The sequence below is a fragment of the Pelmatolapia mariae genome, linkage group LG9, assembly GCF_036321145.2.
Source record: "Pelmatolapia mariae isolate MD_Pm_ZW linkage group LG9, Pm_UMD_F_2, whole genome shotgun sequence".
NCBI lineage: Eukaryota > Metazoa > Chordata > Actinopteri > Cichliformes > Cichlidae > Pelmatolapia > Pelmatolapia mariae.
The window spans coordinates 35,824,563-35,837,557 of NC_086235.1; positions in this window are offsets into that span (position 1 = coordinate 35,824,563).

Consider the following 12,995-nt stretch of genomic DNA (forward strand, 5'->3'; position numbering starts at 1 on the left):
TGCAGAATTATATTGTACAGCTGACACCACCTCAGCATTATATACTGTTATTTTAGATTTTTTCACAGCCCAGTTAAAGGCTTTGGCTGAATTTACACTTCACACATTTTAATATCAAACTTAGTGTTTGTGTACACCTTGGACATTATAACCTGACACTGATCAGTGCTGCTCTCACGATCACACTCACATCCATGTAATCATTTAACTGGGATGATCTGGGTTTACCGCACAATGCTGAATGTGTCCTTACAGTACAGGGAATAACTCTCTCTGTGTTCCTGTAGAGAAACTCTGGGTTTGTGTGCTGACGAGCATCACTCACAGTACGATATGAAGGCTCACTCTTAATTTTCCACACATGTGACAAATTCAAAAAGCTGCTGAAACCTTTATAAAATCATAAACTACACAGTGTTGTAATCCTTTAGGATGGAACAGTGTTCAGATTTCTTTACTCTTAAATGGGTAAAAGTTGTTTTGCATTTAGGAGAATGTTTAAATAAGTCATACACACGGGAATTACAAAGTCTGTGGCACACCATTAACCTCAAATTTTATTAAATCTAACACTGAAACAATCTTCTGTATGTTGATGTGTGATTGTTATAGCAGTGTCAACTCCTCACGCTGAGTGTTCAGAGGCAAGTCCTCTCATTGTTCCTCAGTAACACTGTTTTCATCAAACAGAGCAGAAATGAACAGACATGAGCGTCTCTTTTCTCGGCTCTGCGTGCACAGCGAGGGACTTCTCTCTGCTGAATTTGTGACAAAGTGTTAGTGTGTTTAGTTTTTCAGTTGGATTTTATTTAAATCATAACAACAGTCTCCTCAAAGTACTTTATATGGTAAGGTAGACCCTACAACAGGGGTCCCCAATCCCCCGACTCCAGTCCAAATCTGGACCCCAAGAGGGTTTTGTCTGGACAGCCAAACATTTTTTCATTTAGTATGTAGTTGGAGATTTTATTCCTGCCATCTGCTGTGGGTAACTCTTGAACAGGCGTGACGCAGCCTGTGAAATAAATAAATAAAAATAAACATTTTAAAAAGTAATAAGCAGATTGAAATATACATGAATTGAATTTCTTCAGCTGCCTCAGGAAGTACATCCTCTGTTTGGCCTTCTTTATAATTATGGTGATGGTGGGCTCCCACTTTACGTCCTGGGTGATGGTGGTATCCAGGAAGTGGAATGAGTCCACAGTGGTGATGAGGGTGTCAGTCAGGATGATTGACACCCTGTCTTCTGGTTGTTTAGCACCAGGTTGTTGCGGCTGCACCAGGACACCAGACGTTCAACCTCCATCCTGTAGGCAGACTCATCCCTGTCCGAGATGAGTCGATAACGGTGGTGTCATCTGCAAACTTCATTAGCTTGACAGACTGGTGGGTGGAGGTGCAGCAGTTGGTGTACAGCAGGGGTGGGCAACTCCAGGCCTCGAGGGCTGGTGTCCTGCAGATTGTAGATGTGTCCTTGATCCAACACAGCTGATTCAAATGGCTAAATTACTTCCACAATGTATTTTGTAGTTCTCCAGAGGTCTGGTAATAAACTAATCATTTGATTCAGGTGTGTTGACCCAGGGTGATATGTAAAACCTGCAGGACACCGGCCCTCGAGGCCTGGAGTTGCCCACCCTGGAGTACAGGGAGAAGAGCAGAGGACAATTAGTGGATGACTATGGTGGAGGACTCATTTGCACAGTAAGTAAAGTTTATTTATTAAGCGCTTTTCATAGACAGGTAGTCACAAAGCGCTGTACACAAAGATTAAATTAAACAGTCCAATAAATAGCACAATATACACAATATAGAGGTTAAATGTAAATTAAAAATGTAAAAAGCGTTGGTCAATAGAAAGCTTACAGTAAAGTTTTTAACTGCTTTTTAAAGGATTCCACAGAGTCAACCAAACATAGTTGTAGAGGTCGACTGTTCCACAGCCTTGGTGCCACAGACTGAAAGGCTCCGCCCCCTTTCATCTTCAGTCGTGTTCGGGGAGCAACCAACAAACTCTGAGTCTGTGAGCGGAGACAACGAGCAGCAGTGTATTTTGTGAGAAGCTTGGATAAATAATCTGGGGCTTGGCCATTTAGTGCTCTGTACGTAATAATTTTATAACAAAAATCTATTGGGAGCCAATGTAAAACACATAAAATAGGAGTGATGTGAGCTCGCTTGCAAGAGCGAGTTAGTAATCTGGCTGCTGCATTTTGTACAGCTTGGAGGCGAGAAAGAGATGATTTATCCAAGCTAGTAAACAGGGAATTAATATAATAATCGAAACGCGATGACATAAATGCATGGACAATTTTTTCCAGTTCAGCTAAGGAGACCATATGTCGCAGTTTAGAAATATTCCTTAAATGAAAGAAACAGGAACGAGACAGAGATTTTACGTGTGAGTCAAGGCCCAAAGAAGAGTCAAATATTACTCCAAGATTTCAAATATTTGGCTTAGCAGAAGAACAGAAAGGGGCAAGAACCTGACTGATTTTAGAATATAGATCAGGAGATGCTATGATCATGGTCTCTGTCTTGTTCATGTTTAAAACAAGGTAATTGTTAGAAAGCCAATCAGAAACCTGGGTTGAGCACTGGACTAGGGTGGACAGCCTATCCAGCTGATTAGGCTTAAAAGACATATACAGCTGAATGTCATCGGCATAGAAATGATAAGACAGGTCATTAAAAGACTGAATAATGCAGCTAAAGGAAGCATGTAAAAGAAAATACTAATGGACCCAAAACCGAACCCTGTGGAACCCCGCAGGTTAGGGCAGCAGTGTTAGAGGAGAACCTATCAGTCCTAACAGAAAAGGTCCTGTCTGACAAATAGAGATTGAAAATGTTACGTCATTCCAGGGTAAAACCGCAAAGGATTGTAGGTATGAGTGGCAAGCGGTACTAGCGCACGCAGGCTTTCACATGAAAACAGTCACACAGCGATAAAAAGAAACACAAATAAGGGCAAGAAGCTGTTGTATTATTAACTGCAATAGCCGGTCACATGACAGCCATGGGAAGCCGACGGGTAAAGAGATCGTTTTTTATCGGATTACGTCGTGGAAGAGAAATTGTTTAAGCCATGTTTCCAAAGTAACAAAGAGCCGACGGATGGCCTGGATTGCAGACATTCGAAGACCAAATATAACGTTTCAGAACACTCCAGCTCACATGTTAGTCTGCTCCAAGCATTTCCACAAAGGTAAGTCTTCTGTTGTAGTTGTTACGTAATTTATCATAACATAATTGTTGATGTAGGTTACAAATAAGTCTTATATTGATTTGAATTGAATTCGTTGCGCTATGCTGCTTTGTTCACTGTGGCTTTGCAGGCTAATGTTTGTTGTGTTTTGTAGGAAAACCAGCCTACAAAATGCAGGAATGCATCCAGACTGGGCACCTCTATCAACCTGGGTCATACCGAGTTTAAAGCTGCTACCACAGCCGGATTTGATCGGTTAAGAGAGAGAGCGATATCAAAACAGCCACGAAAAGTCCCGCATATATGTGCCCAAGTGTTGTATTGAAGCAATTAATCTTTTTACTCTGCCTTCCTGGAAAGCATCATGACCTTCTCCATCACCTGCTGGTTCTACTCCCTGAGCCTTCAGAACAAAAACAGACTGCAGCACACTGCATCAGTGTGCTCTAAAATCATTGGACTGCCTGTCAGAGCTCTGGCACAGGTTTTCAGCCAACAGGCCCTTAGACAGGCAGCCAAAATCATCAACGACCCCTCTCACATTCTTCACCTTGCATTTCAATGGCTCCCCTCTGGGCGACGCCTCCGCTGCATTTCCTGCAGGACTGAGAGGAGGAGAGCCACCTTCGTCCCCAAAGCCACTCTGCTTTTTGACTCCAGCCGATAAGAACATTTCCCACACCAGAAACATAAACTACTCTACACTCTTTTATACTGCCGACACTGTATTTTTATTTATTTATTTATTTTTTGCATTGTTGATTTGTTTTTTACTGAAGCAGCTAATAAAGCATGATGGAAAACAATTTTGCCTCTTTCTTGTAAGATTCTATAATAGAATGAAACAATAATGGCAGTTATAAATAAAGACAATAAATTGAATGAATTATGAAACACTTATTTTATTTCTATTAGATCTGAAAATGTTGTGTAACACTACAACCTGAAACGACAAATAGATTGTGTTTGCCTGTACAGGAGATAGAGGAAAAAAAATTAACAACAGCTGTGAAATGGAATTAGATTTTTTTCCTCGTACTTTTTTTTTCCCCTCTTCGTCAAGTCTGACTTTGTACGGACCTGCCGTGTTCTCTGTCGTTTTGTGCATAACTGTTTTTGGGGCAAATAAAAGGTAAGTAGGGATTAAAACCGCAGAATTAATGATTACCGGTGCTGAGAATGCTAGCACTTGATGCAGTGTTTTTCATTTTGTTGCCACTCGTACCCACAATGCAATGCGCAAAAGTCATGTAGTCTGTCAATCTCTATAGGAAGAAAACCAGTCTAAGGTGGTGCCAGATATACCAGCCAGAACCTTCAGCCTGTTAAGTAGGATTTTGTGGTTGATGGTATCAAAGGCTGCGCTAAGATCAAGCAAAACGATCACAGAACAATTCCCTGCATCAGATGCCATAAGACGTAGATCATTATACACCTTTAAGAGAGCGGTCTGCGTAGAGTGCTGCTTTTGAAAGCCAGACTGAAAAGGATCAAAAATCTGCAATCGGCATAGTAAGGACCTGAACTGATTTTCGACAATTTTTTCTAGTAATTTACTTATAAATGGTCATCTTGAAAGGACGATAATTACTAGTGGAGGTGGACACGGTGTGTCTCCTGCCACAGTGTGGCACCGTCTGGGCCTTTCTGAGCATTCAGGCTCTTAAACTGCTTCGTCACTGCTTCATGAATATGAAGGGTTGTAGTGGGAGAAGGTGGTGTGAAATCCTCATAGCTGTGGAGTGAGAAGGGAGCTCCTGTGGGTGAAGTCTTTTTTTTTTTGCCTGTCCCATTTGGTTCTTTAGCCGTCAGAATTGTTGTCTGAAGACCAACACGGATACCCAATGGATTTACTTTGCCAAATGGATCATCACGGCCTTGCCGTATTGGTCCATTTGATCAACCTTTGTTGTTATTTATTTTATTTTATTTTCAGTTGTTACAGACAGGACAGACATGACTGAGGGATAGGAAAGGGAGAAAGAAAGATGAAGGAAAAGAAAAACAGAAGGGAAGAGGGACAGTGAGAAAGAGCACTTAAAAAGAGAAAGAAAAAAATCTCCTGGATCACCTGTTGAGAGAAAAAGAAGAGAAAACAAGCAAAAAACAGAAAGCAACATACTAAACACAACACCATCCCGTTAATCTAGCTAAGTGTAAACAGCAGTAAATACTAAATATTGAATGTTGTTGTGCAGCACGCAGGACAGACAGCGCACAATGTGCTTTGAAGTAGCAGCTAAGAAAGGTGTAGTTTATGTCTATGAACAGTGAACACCCGTGTGCACACCTGTGTGGATCAGCGCGCTTGTATACAAAAGGTTTCCCCATGTAACGGTCTGCTAGAGGGTGTGGAGGGCCATAGTCCCGTCCCCCAGGGCATGAAGCAGGCATGGAGGAGATCCAGGCTCCAGACATCCAGAGGCCCCAGAGTGCGAGAGCCCAAGGAGGACCACCGGAGGGGCATCCGTGCCACCCTCCTGGGAAGAGCTGAGGAGATCCCAGACGAGGGGTCACCCAGTAGCCACGGAGCAGAAGCCAGAGGGGGCTGCACTGGCGTGCTCGCCGGCTCTGCCGGCAGTCAGCTGTGCCAGAGTGAACCGAGCCGCAGGCCCAGAGGCCGGAGGCCCGAGGGCCCCCTTTGCCCCGGAAGAGGCCTGACCGAGCGACAGGCGACAGGCCCCGCCAAGTAGTCACCGATGAGCTGGTACATACCTGAGCGCCCAGCCCCGGACACCAAGAACCACCAACGCACCGACCCCTGAGGGCATCAGTCACCGGCAGGGAGTGTGGTGAGGGGAGATAGGCCTCCATACTTTGGAGGGCCTGGGAGTTCCCAGAGAGGTGGAGTCTAAGACCCGACCTGACATATAGACACAGACAAACAGGCACACACAGACACAAACATGCATTCCCACCCTCATGCACACATATACAAATACTCAGCACTCACCCAACGTAAGGATAGACATAAATGGACATGTACACACAATCGCACTCCCCAAACATACTCTATACCCCAGGTCCAGGTACCCTCGCCCCCAGAGGGGGAAACGGCACCTAGACCCAAGAGATGTTACCCTTTCCCCCGGGGTGGAGGCAAGCAGACCGCCCCAGGCTCTGCAGCAGCAGGGAGGCCAATCGGACAGCCAACACCTCCTCCCAGCCCCCCCGCCCCGATGGCCAGCAGAGAACGGGGGTGTGTGAAGACCCCATACCTCCCTCCTCCCGCTCATGTGTAGTGTTGCTGCGTGTTGTTCTAAAGTGCATTTAAAACACGGGAGGGCATGGTGCTGCTGCCAGAGAGCAGCAGGTGTTAGCACGGCCCCTCCCGAGAACCCTCAATGTCTACATGGATTTAAAATTGAGAGGTGGGCACCGGCGCCAGAGGTAGGGTTGAATACACAGACCGTCCACTGGACGCTGTTAACGTGGTCACCCTCAAGGCCCTATATATATGTGTGTGTTATGAGAGTGTGAGTAATGTGGATGTCTAAGTTGTGGAATAACATTGAGGCACAGGTGGCTAGAAGGGGACGGGGGGGGGGGGGGGGGGGGGGGGGGGGACGGGGGGACGGGGGGAATGCCTCCCCTGCACCCTGGTGACACACCCGCACCCCAAGGCCCTACCTGTGTGGGTGGGTGTGGTGGAGCGGGAAGAGGGAGGCAGCCGGGGATGGGGAGGAAAAGAAGGGAGGGGCAAGATGCCCCTCCCTAGGGCCAGCTCCCCCGCTGACCCCAGTAGGCACCCCCGTCCTCTGGTACCCACCAAGGCAAGGGAGCCCAGGCCCATCCAGACCGGGGCCTACGGCAGCAGCACCGCCAGGCCCCACAGCACCCGGGGCAGCCCACCCTACCCCACCGCAGAGGAAACTGTACCCACCCCAACATTCAATCATCTCCCAGACTACACAAGACAATAGACACCCGGGTTAAGTTTATTCTCCACCTCTCCTATGTCTCTCCCCCACCTCCAGAGTGGACTCCTGCAAGGGTGGAACAACCTCCCTGCCAGTTGAAGAGCCCCCCAGTTAGGCCGCTGCACCAGAGGCCCCCTGCGCCAGGGCTGAGCCTCCGTGCACCCACCTGCCCACAACCTCGGCGACACACCAATGAGGACCGAAGCCCCCAAGGCCCAGCCAGAGCCCTAGCATGGAGGCGAAGCACCCCCGAACCCCAAGCCCCCATGCCTGCCCCGGATCCACTCAGGGGCAGCCAGGCCACCAGGCCAGTAACCTACTTCCGCCAGCACAGACCCTCCCCCAGCCCTGCTGCACGCAGCCACGAGGAGAACACCCTTTAAGAGCGACCAGAGCCACTAACCAGGTTATGACCACAACCCCTGGGTTAAGCCCTCCAGGGATAACGTCTCTAGGGGTTCTCCAGGCGCCCTAAGCCCGTCCCAACCTCCACATCAACCACAATGGCGAAGGCGGGACCAAACCACGACCCCCCACCCCCGCTAGGTGATGGAACCGATCAAAGGAGCCCAGAGGGATTGATCTAATGTGGTGGCAGAGGCTGTCTCGAGACTAATGTGATCTATTAGATGGTTTCTATATTGGCTAGAATTAAGATTATTTTTATTTTTCCAGTTCATGAGGACCGTTTTCTTGGCAATGCATAGGGCAGTAAAAACCATGTGGACTGTATTAGTTTCTGTAGGGACATCATCCAATTTTCCCAACAAGCACACTAAAGGGGAGGCTGGAATTTTACATTTCAGACACTTTGATAAGTCTTCACATATCTCACGCCAAAACTTCTGCACTGGTGGACAGAACCAAAGAGCGTAGATGTAATTGTCTGGTGTATTGCCCTGACAGTGTGAGCAGTTGTTGGAAGGTGTAAAGCCCATCTTGAACATCCGATGACCAGTATAGTGCACTCTATGTAGTATTTTGTATTGTATTAATTGCAGACTGGGATTTCTAATCAATTTAAAGGTTTTTAAGCAAATCTGAGAGCAGATGTTTTGGTCTAGGCCGACTGATAAATCTGCTTCCCACTTTGCAATAGGAAGTGATATTGATTCATCTATTTTAGAAAGTGTTCTGTATATTTTAGATAATAATTTGGGGGATTTAAGAGTGAGAAAATGTACCGCACTTGGTAGTGTTTGTAATTCAACTTGACTGAGGTTAAATTTCTTTTTTACTATGGATTTAATTTGTTGATATTCTAAAAATCTTTTCTTGTTGATCCCATATTGTGTATCTAGTCTGTCAAATCAGAATCAGAATCAGAATACTTTATTGATCCCTGGGGGAAATTATTTTTTTGTTACAGTGCTCCATTATAAACCAACATTAACAAAACAGACAACACGCTAACTAAGAATAGTACAATATATATATATATATATATATATATATATATATATATATATATATATATATATATATATATATATATATACATATATATATATATATATATACATATATAAGTCACAAATGGAATAAAGTCTGTTCCCTCTAATATATGTTCTAAGTATTTAATTCCTTTACAACTCCATTCTGGAAAATTACTCATACCATTGTTTTGTAATATGTTGTGTCATAATATTGGTGTGTTTTTAAGCTTCCAGACTGGGTAAAAGACTTTCCACAGTCGTCACAGCTGAACGGTCTCTCTCCACTGTGGACGAGTTGGTGTCTTTTTAGGGAACACGCCCAGGGCAAAGATTTTCCACACTCGTCACAGGTGAACGATCTCTCTCCAGTGTGGATGACCTCATGACGTTTTAGTGACGCCTTCAAAGTAAAATCCTTCCCACACTCGTCACAGCTGTAATTTTTCTCCCCCTGTGTTCTGTGAGGTTTGTCGGCCTCCTGAGAGCGCTGACTTCTCGCTCCATGTTGGTCCTGCAGTGACAGAGATACAAACACAGGCAGTGAGTGAAATGTAGGGCTGGGCATCACCACTGATTTAGATTCGGGGAAATTTTGCCTCAGACAATTAGAAATATTGGAATTCTGATCACTACTTATCAGTACATATCCATGTTTTATATTTCTAAAACAAAAGCTGACACTTGTGAGACTTCATCAGAGGTGTGAGCATCACAGCAGATGCCTTTGTGTCAAAGTAACTGAGGATAAAACAGAAAAAAAATGAAGGAGATTTTCCTGGCCTGAGTATAAAAATATTCTGCAGTGGATCAAACACGAAAGAAAACCATGAATCAACATATGAACATTACCTGATGCTGCTGAAGTGAAGCAGAGCAAAGTTACAGAAGGTTTATTAGAGACACAGCTGACCGTTTTGCATAATTTTAGTTTACAATTGTTCTGTATTGAACAGCAGAAATGAGGCTTTGTTGCTGGAAGGAAAAAAGAAAGAAAGAAAGAAACAAACAAAAAAAACAACAAAAAAGAAACAGCGCCCGACAGCGCTGTAAACAACAGTCTTCTTTTGCTGCTGGTTCAGTCAATTATGTTTGGAGAGTGACAAAACCTGCAGCTTCAAAATCTAGTGCCAAAAAAGATGTAAACATAAGAGGCGGACCCGCCGACGCATCAGAATCAGTGAGCTGCTGGCTTTCAGCCCCGACGGCACGGACGTCTTTGTTTACGTCTTTGTGCAGAATCCGTGTTCCTGCTCTCATTTACTGCTTTAGCTGTTTGGTGGTTGTTTAAATTTTCTGAGGTTTAACCTGAGATTCTGGCGTTTCGGGCAAAATTAATTTATATTTAAAAATCGTTTCAGGATTTTAATGAATCAATATCACGTTATCCAACCTAGAATCGATTTTAATCGATAATCAAAACCCTCCCCCAGTGAGATGCAGTCGTGGAACAAACTGTCATTACTTGAAGCTGTTCAACACAGTCCTCTCTGGTGACATCTGGTGGCCAAAAATATGAAGAGCAGCTTGAATCCACAGAATAAAACCAACTGCTTCATTATGATTGCCCACTCTACAGAGCGGTGTCCTGTCTGATATTGGGCCGCCGTTGTGTTGCTTTGAACGTGTATTTTTTGGGGTTAAAAAATGTGGTTTATTTGTTTAATAATTTTGACCAGCAGATTTTCCTTGTTTAAACATGTTCCATTGTGTGGTCTTTCTTTGCTTTTCACTTCTTGATGTTGGTAAATACAATAATTGGAAAACACCACGTTACATATAATATACATATAATAATGTACAACACATTATGGAGTATGCGTCTGCTGTGAGGTCCTGCCTGCATGCACTTATGCAATTAATTGCAAGATGGGTGTATTTATCAATAATATTATATTGGGGAAATTTTCCTATACATATTTCTGACCTGGGGGTAGAATTGATTGTGAAATGGAAAGGGAAAATGCTTATGAACTTGGAAATTAAAAACATGATGCATTTAAGGTAACCTTTTTCATTTTTATTTAAGAAGAGAATTTGTTCCACTGTGCGATGGCCGAACCTGTTCCTTTTCGTGGAGATAATTTCTCCTGCATTAAGGAAAATCCCTTCACATGGAACAGAAGAGGCTGGAGTGCAGAGAAACTGGTAGAGATGCAGTTATACAGTCTACCTGGGCCCCACAAACTATCAGCTAAAGAGAATAAATACATTAAATTGCTGCACATTTGGCAGACTAACATTTTAAGATTAATTGAAAAATAATATATATATATTTTTAACATTAAATGTAACGAGTCAAATCGAAGTTTTTCTAAAGTTATTTAATGATATTTATATTTTGAAAAGCAGATTTTTGAAATTTTAGGTTTTTCCCGTTTTCAGATCAAATAAACACGCACAAAACAAAAGCAAACAGCCAGAACACAAATCTGGAAAACTCACCCGATTGACCAAAATCTACTCAAAATACTCCCACACAACAGAACCTCCTCTCTTCCTCGCTGGCTCCAAATCTCTCAGTAGAAATATCAGTGGTTTGCTATCTGTCACCATCAAAACACTCCACAAATCCCGTGAATGATTCACTTCTTTATAAACCATTGAATCAGATACCGAAGCAGTCACGTTCTAAATGAAGCTTCGGACGTCACTGATCACGTGACTCTGGCCAAACGAATCAAGCTTCGACACAGAGTTTCTGAAGCAGTGTGTTGATTTCTTTGACACACGCACCGGAGCGTCAGCTTCAAGCGAGCCATCACTACCAATCAGTAAACTTATTAGAAACTAAAGTGTGTGATTGTGTTCAAATGAAGAAATTAAAATACACAAGAGTTACAGACTTTAGAGTGTGGCCATGGTTTTAGCCATCACAGGCTACTTTATTTCATATGTGCAATATCTCTAAACATCTCAAAATATCCTGTCAGAGTGACACTCAAAAACTAGTCCATGCATTTATTATTTCTAGACTGGACTACTGTAATTTGCTATTATCAGGATGTCCTAAAACCTCCCCGAGAAGCCTGCAGGTAATCCAAAATGCTGCAGCAAGAGTACTGACAGGGCTTAGTTGTTGTTCCTTGAGTATTTAAAAGTAGAATGGGAGGCAGAGCCTTGAGTTTTCAGGTCCCTCTTCTGTGGAACCAGCTTCCAGTTGGGATTGGTGAGGCAGACACTATCTCTACTTTTAAGATTAGGCTTAAAACTTTCCCTTTTACTAAAACATATAGTTAGTGCTGGACCAGGTGACCCTGAATTCTCCCTTATTTATGCTGCAATAGGTGTAGGCTGCTGGGGGATTCCCATGATGCATCGAGTATTTCTTCCTCAGTCAGCTTTCTCACTCACTATGTGTTAATAGACCTCTCTGCATTCAATCATACTTGTTATTAATCTCTGTCTGTCTTCCACAGCATGTCTTTTCTCCTGTTTTCCTTCTCTCACCCCAACCGGCTGTGGCAGATGGCCCCGCCCCTCCCTGAACCTGGTTCTGCCGGAGATTTCTTCCTGTTAAAAGCGAGATTTTCCTTCCCATTGTCACCAAAGGGATTGTTGGGTTTTGTATGTATTATTGCAGGGCAGGGGGTCCACTACCGCCATGATCCAATCTGGAGCCCCTAACCCTAAGGGTACATCTTTCACCATCTTACAATGCTGGGATTGCAGCCATTCCCCAACTCTCTGTGAATGGTACTCATGGAATTTGATCAGTGGCTGTTGATCAATGGTCATAATTTGCATATTAATGATGAAGAAACTGACCTTACAGCCCATTGTTCCTTCAGTGGGCTGTTTTCCGTCATTGTGCAAATGTACTGTTTACTAGGTTGGGGAAACCTGCAGTCAGCTGAGACTGAAGAAGTCACTTGGAACACTGAAAGCGCCACGTCCAGATGAACAGAATCAATTATTTTGGTACAAACAATTCACCACAAAAAAGACTCAATATTCAGGAAAATTCAGAAGTGCTTTAAACTGTGCAGTAAATATGTATGACAAACTCAAAACAATGTAACTTAAAACATACTGCAAAACACTGCTGGCTCTCATTTCAGTGGGAGAAATTTTCATGGACATGTGCAGCTAGAATTTTACTTTGGAGGAAATGGGGTCAATGCAATTCTTAAGCATGTGTGCAAATGTCCGATGGATGGATGGACCTTTATTAATCCCTCGGGTGGGTTCCTCCGGGAAATTCAGTTTCCAGTAGCACAGCACCGGCAGAAGTTGCATGTTACAGATACACTAAGGGAGATGAGAGTAAGGATACAGCACACAGCCCCACTCCACTGACGACCTGCTGTTGGCCAACACCCTCAACGACTTTTACTGCTGGTTTGATGAGACATCAAGCAGCCTTGACACCTTCCCCAACAATAGAGACACTTTGGTCCATCATCCCCCCACCTCCCCACTCCCACCAGC